The following is a 6953-nucleotide window of genomic DNA, read 5'->3' on the forward strand; positions in this document are numbered from 1 at the left end:
GTTCTGTGGCATTAAACCCTCTTCTCTCCATATACAAACACAATATCTTTCCTAAAAGACTCATAAAGAGGCCCTTGTACTATGCTGTGTTAGTAAATGGTATTAGCGTGCCCTACAACAGGACTTTCATGCGTACCAAGTATATTTCTAGTGTGGCCATAAAATAGGCATTTTTCTGTTTATTGAATTTCTGGCGTTTATATTTATTAGTATTTATACACCACTATTCGATACATCTTCGTAGTGGTTTACATAATACTACACAAAAAAGAAAAGATTACTCCTGAGCTTATCACCACTTTTCATCCCATGCCCTCTCACTCTGGAATTTCCTTTCAATTGAAAGAGACTCGCACGATGCGTATTTATGCCACGTAGGTATTTAAACCTCTCTAGCATATCTCCTTTCTCCCACCTTTCCTTCAAAGTATACAGATTCAGATCTTTGAGTCTGTCCCCCATACGCCTTATGACGTAGCCCACTGACCATTTTAGTGGCCTTCCTCTGGACCGACTCCTTCCTGCTTATATCTTTTTGAAGGTGCAGTTTCCAGAACTCTACACATCCTCCCCCTGGACCCCGACTTGTGGTGTCCCACAAGGCTCACCCCTCTCCCCAATCCTCTTTAACATTTACATGTCCTCCCTGAAACTACTCCAACTATCCCCCCTTGAAACTCTTTACACTTACGCTGATGAAATCCTCGTCCTCCTTGAGACCGACTCGAACCTCACTAACCTCTCCACGAACATATCCTCATGCATAAAGAACCTCCAATCCTGGGCATTCACAATGCATATGAAACTAAACGAGTCCAAAACAAAACTCCTTTGGCTCGGCCCAAAATTAGACCATCTACCTTCCTCCATCCCATTGTCCTCCGGCCCCCCATTACAGCTTGAGTTCTGAAGCAAAGTTCTGGGTGTCACCTTAGACTCTTCTCTATCCTTCAACGAACATCTCCAATCCCTGGTGAAGAAATGCTTCTTCAGCCTTCACATGCTAAGGAAAGTCAGACCCTATTTTCACCAAAAACATTTCGCAGTCCTAGTACAATCCATCATCCTCTCCAGATTGGATTATTGCAATTCTATCTACCTCAGCCTAACCAAGAAAAGCCTCCACAGACTTCAGCGGATTCAGAACGCCGCAGCTAAGCTTGTTTTCGCGAAAAGCAAATTTGATCACGTCTCACCACTCCTGTCTAAGCTCCATTGGCTCCCAGTAATCCCCAGGATCCACTTCAAATGTGCGTGTCTGGCCTACAAGATCCTACATGGCATCCTTCCTGCCGTTATCCCTCTATCCTGGAACTCCCCAACCCCTACTTCCTCCAGATCCTCCCAAATTTTTAAACTATCCTTCCCTTCCATAAAAGGTATTTCCCATGTAGGCAAACTTGGGTCATCCCTCCCCTTTAGAATCACTGAGATCTGGAATAACCTCACCTCCCCTCTCCGAACCTCAAGCTCCCTCCAACTCTTCCGCAAACACCTAAAAACCTGGCTATTCTCAAAACTGTAACACTTCCCCCCTCTTAGGCCTCTCACCTTCCCCCTTTACACCTAACTCTTTAATCTCTCCACTGTAGTTCCTCTCTCATCCATCTTCCTGTAAACCGTGCCGAGCTCCGCATTCGTGGAGATGGTGCGGTATATAAACCCAAGGTTTAGTTTAGTTTAGTTTAGTTTAGGTCTCTCCAGACTCTTACAAAGGGGCATAAATACCTCCTTTTTACTCCTGGCCATTCCTCTCCCTATGTACCCAAGCATCCTTCTAGCTTTTGCCATCACTTTTTCAACCTGTTTGGCCACCTGCTATCATAGAACTATCATTCTATTCAATTCCAACTTTGACCATGATGTTACTACATAATTGTATCAGCTATTGCCAATTGTTTAAAACATTAGCCGTAACCCAGACATACAAAACAGCATCATACCTACCCGTATAAGGTAGGGTTAAATGGCCATTTTTCTTAATGGAGGAGGGTTAATAGAGGAGTTCCAATAGGATCTGTTCTGGGACTGGTGCTATTTAACATATTTATAAATGATCTGGAAGTAGAACTCAAACTGCACCAAACCTACCTATGAAAAGTTAGTACTTCAAATATTTTAGAACAGCTACACAACTCTAGTTTGGGAAAGAGAACAAGACTCACTATGGATTCCTACAGAGAACCTACTGTACTTGTTAACATAATCCCTCATGTCGGTTACACACTTAAAATAAAGACCTTTATCTAATAAATAATAGGAGACCATAAATTTGAAATATGCAGGCAAAAAAATGAAATGGAAACAACAAAAAAAGCAGATCTTATGAGCTATGAAACACCAAAAAGAAACAGAAAATTCATATCCTTCTATATAGAACAAAATATAAGAAATACACAGTTACAAAGCTGACATATTTTATTCTCTCATATTTGAAATATTATGTTATTTTGATCATTTTATTTTTACAGTCGGGTTAATCCTGCCCTTTCTCTCTTTCTACCAGTTATGTTTATTGTTTTTCTCCTTTTTCAGGATCTCAATTCCATTTATTTTCATTCTTCTTGTCTTCATCCCCCTCCTCTCGTACTTCACTGACATTGATCTATTTCAGAGTTTCTCAACATCTTCAAGCCAAGTACCCCCTAAGTCTAACAATATCAACCAAGTACCCCCGCCCAATCTCCGCCCCTGATCCCACCCCATAATAATAGTACTAATTGTAATGCAATTTCTTCCATCCATTTTTCATATACACACAATATAATCTTATTAATATATAATGGTAACCACAAAATTAAAAAAAACACAAAGCACACTGTGCACACAGAAAATGTTAATTATCATTTATATATGGGGGATTTCAAAGAGGTCAAGGCAGATGACTTTAAAATATGTAATGTCACCTCAGTAACAACTATAGAAAAATAGACAAATATAGTGCAAAATATAAACAGCAGATATAAATTCTCAAAACTGACACATTTCGATCACTAAATTGAAAATAAAATCATTTTTCTTACCTTTATTGTCTGGTGATTTCATGAGTTTCTGGTTGCACTTCCTTCTGACTGTGCATCCAATATTTCTTTCTGCCTCCTGCACACTTCCTCTCCTCCGGACCTCATTTTCTTCCCCAACCAACATTTCTCTCTGTCCCTCCATGAGTTCAACATTTCTTCCTCTCTCCTCCACCCCTATTGGCAACGTCTCCCTCTCTCTCTCACTGTCCATCTGTCTTTCTCTCATTCCCTCCCTTGCTGAATAGGGAATGAGGAAAGAGAGAGAGATCCAGGATACATTTCTCCCACCCCCCTCTACTGCCACATCTAACATTTCTCCCTCTCTCATCCTCCAGATCATGTGCAGCTTTTTTCACCATTGCCCACCAGCCCCAAGCTTCTATCACCCCTTTCCAGTATCATGCCACATCTTTCCCTCCATCACTATGTCCAACATTCCTCCACCTTGCTTCCCCTTCAATCTGTCCCTCTGTTCCTTCTCCACCTATCCAACATTTTTCCCTCTCATCCTTCTCTTCCTCATGCATCTCTAACTCACTCCTCTCTCTGCTCAATTTTCCTCTTTCTTTCATTCCCCATTTGCACCATCTCTTTCCCTCTCACTCACACACTCATACCCAACAATTCTTTCTATTCCTTCCCTCCGATGTCCCAAGTTAGTGCCCCCTTCCACCCTCCCTTGTGTCCCTTCCTTCTGTGTCCAAAGTTCATGCCCCCTCCCTGCCTTCCAGCCTTTGTCCTAAATTTGTGCCCCTCCCATGTCCCAATGTGCCCCTCCCCCCTTTTCTCCTTTTGTCCCAGATCATACTTGCTCGCTCCAGGGCCACACTCACTTCCTTCAGGGCGGTCCAGCTGGGCTGGTCCTTCCTGCCTTCAGCAGCACTTGTTGCAGGGACTTGGGCAGCAACTCTTACACATTGAAGGTGGCTGACCCACAAGCCTTCCCTCTGAAGGCAGGAAGGAGCAGCCCACTTGAAAGGAGGTAAATGGGAACCCCTGCTGGTCTGGAAAGCTTCCCTTCAACGTCAGCTCTGATATCGGAGGGAAACCTTCTGGGTCGGTGTCAGCGGAAGGGGGCGAGCAGGAAGGAGGGCATGGAATCCCCAGTGGCGGCAGCCATTAAGGAGGAAGGGGGCGGGAGACCCACACAGTGCTTTGTACCCCCCAACAAGCTGCTCTCATACTGCGTGTTAAAAAACGGATCTATTTCACTTTTTTTTTCCATTTCTCTTATCTGCTTTTTTGTCTATCTATAGAATCCACAGTTCCAATTAAATCTATCTCATGCATTTCATTGTGGGTGTCCTGAAAATCCAATGGGATTACGTGTGCCCTGAGGACTGGGTTGGGAATGACTGAATAGTGGTATCTACTTTGAAAATTCCTTAGCAAGAGATTTTTCATTCTGAGTTCTCAGGGTGAGTTTCTAGTGACAGACTACTTGAAGTAGAATACATTTTTGCTTTAGTAAGTCATCATAATTTTATGAGCATTTTATGTCTTGGATGGCTTTCTGTTCCTGCCAAAGCGCAGGTTCCATAAAGGTCATCTGTAAGTGCAGATGTTGAGGGTTTTTTAGCTAAACCACCCACGATCTGTAGGATCAGACTCTGGACACGCAGCTCTTAGCCTGCAGCACAGGAAGCAATGGCAGACATCCAGAACTGACCCTGTACAGGCTCCTAGAAGCTAAAGTTATTGATTCCCGAGGATACACTCCTTGTCAGTGGGTTGAAGGAATGAAATTAGTTCTGGAGGAGAGCATGAGAAAAAATCCGAAAGAGCAAAAGTTCTAAGTTAAATGGGTCTAACACTGCCCATCCCAGCAGCTGGATCTATGGAAGTAAATGATTGCAGGGGAGGGGGGTAAATAACAGGAATGCATTAGATTTAATCAGCAAATACCACAGAGGACACATTTCAAAAGCCATTCATGCATGTAAACTGATTGTCTGAAAACCGCCTTCACCCAGTGGTGCTCCACAATACACATCGATTTAGCCACATATAGAAGAGGAATTTCTAGGGTGGGGGGCGGTAAGCAAGTGGTTGGTGCCCTCTTTGTAGGGTTGCCAAATTTTACGATTGTAAAATCCGGACACCCTAGACCCGCCCTCCAGGCCCACCCAGCTCTGCCCCCCCTCCCCCCCCGCCTGCTGTGGTTGGGTAGGAGGCAATCCGCGCATGCGCAGATGCCACACAATGGCGTCACCCACATGCGTGTGTGTGACATCATCATGTGGCACCCGCACATGCACAGATTGCCTCCTGTCCAACGCAATTGAGAGGAGGCTTTTCAAAAACCGGGTTTTGAAAAGCTCTCCGTACCCCCCAGACATGTCCTCAAAAGGACATGTCCAGGGAAATCTGGATGTCTGGTAACCCAGGGAAGCTGAAGTACAGGAACTGATGGGGGGACTTGAATGCATAGGCTCCCTCTCTGCTTTCAACCCTCCCCACAGTGAAATAGTTTCTACTTAATTTTTCTCTTTCAGATAATAAAATAGTTACACAACTGTGGTAACTGTGGATTGATTTTCTGGCTCTGTGTCTTTCTTTTCATATTCCATGCTCGTCTCCATTCCATTTTTTTTTTCTATCTCTTTTGGGGTCTCTCTTCCTTGTTCTTTTCTATTCTTCTTTTCTCTCTTCCTTCGTAAGGTCTTGTCTTTAGCACCACATATTTCAAGGCTTTCTTTTCCACCCCTTCATCATCCCCCTCCCAAACTTGGGTTGTCTCCTTCTCCATTTCCTGCGATTCCTGATTCTCTCCGTTGTCCTCATCCCATTCTCTCCTATTTCCTTCCTCCCTCTCCACCACTCTTTCTCCCTTCTCCTGCTTGCTCCTCTGTTTCCGTCCTTACTCCTCCTCTCTTGCTCACCCCCACATTCATGATCTCTCTTCTGTCTCTAATGCACACCCTTTCTTGCTTTCTCTTCCGTCTGCCCATATATATGCTCTTGTTGTCTCCTCTCTGCCCTTTCCCTCACACCCACACTGTTGTCCACCCAGCTCAAAATCTCTTCCTTGCATACATACAGGGCCTGATTCTGTAAACAGCGCCATAAGTTAGGCGGTGCTAGGCACCCTACTACTGCCTAACTTAATTGCTTTAACTAGCGCAGTAATTGGCCACACCATTAAAAAACAATTATGTTTATGTTTATTGAGAGCTCCTATACCACTGCTAATGAATGGGAAGTCAATTCAGAGCAGTTTAAATTAGCTTCTGTAAAGGTGTTACAATACATGATCTTCTGTAGAGATGTTACAACACAGTTGCAAAGAACTTCTGTGAGGTGTTACAATACTTGGGCTCTATACTGAAATACACGGCGGTGGTGTTACGATACAGAGTTATCAGTACTGGCATGATTATGCCTTAATCAATCATCCTACTTATGTTGCTGGCACATTGATCATCCTACTTATATGCACACGTTTACCAAATCAATCGTCCTATGCACTGTATATACATATATAAATTAGGTTTACTATTGCAGCTAAATACACTGAAGAGGTTGGCCATTTCAACTAACTATAATCTATTTACATGCATCCCTGAAAGTTCTAATTCCCTTTCTCTGTCAACCTCATAATTTCAGTTGAAGTAGTCTGAGAGAAGGACGGTCTTTATCCCTTTCTTGAATTTTCTGGTGTCCTTTTCTAGCTTCAATTCCTTCGGTAGGGCATTCCACCACGTTGGGCCATTACTGAGATCATAGTTGCCCTGGTGCTTTTCTATTTGATGTCTTTGAAGGAGGGTATTTGTTGTAAGGACTCTTGGCTTGAACTCAGAGCACGTAGGAGTGTATGGTTTTGTAGTCTGGCTGCTGGGTATTGTGGTTCTGAGAGGTGAACAGTTCTGTGCATCAGCAATAAGATTTTGAATTTCATCCTGCTCTCAATTGGGAACCAATGTAAGTCTT

The sequence above is a fragment of the Geotrypetes seraphini genome, chromosome 7, assembly GCF_902459505.1.
Source record: "Geotrypetes seraphini chromosome 7, aGeoSer1.1, whole genome shotgun sequence".
Lineage (NCBI taxonomy): Eukaryota > Metazoa > Chordata > Amphibia > Gymnophiona > Dermophiidae > Geotrypetes > Geotrypetes seraphini.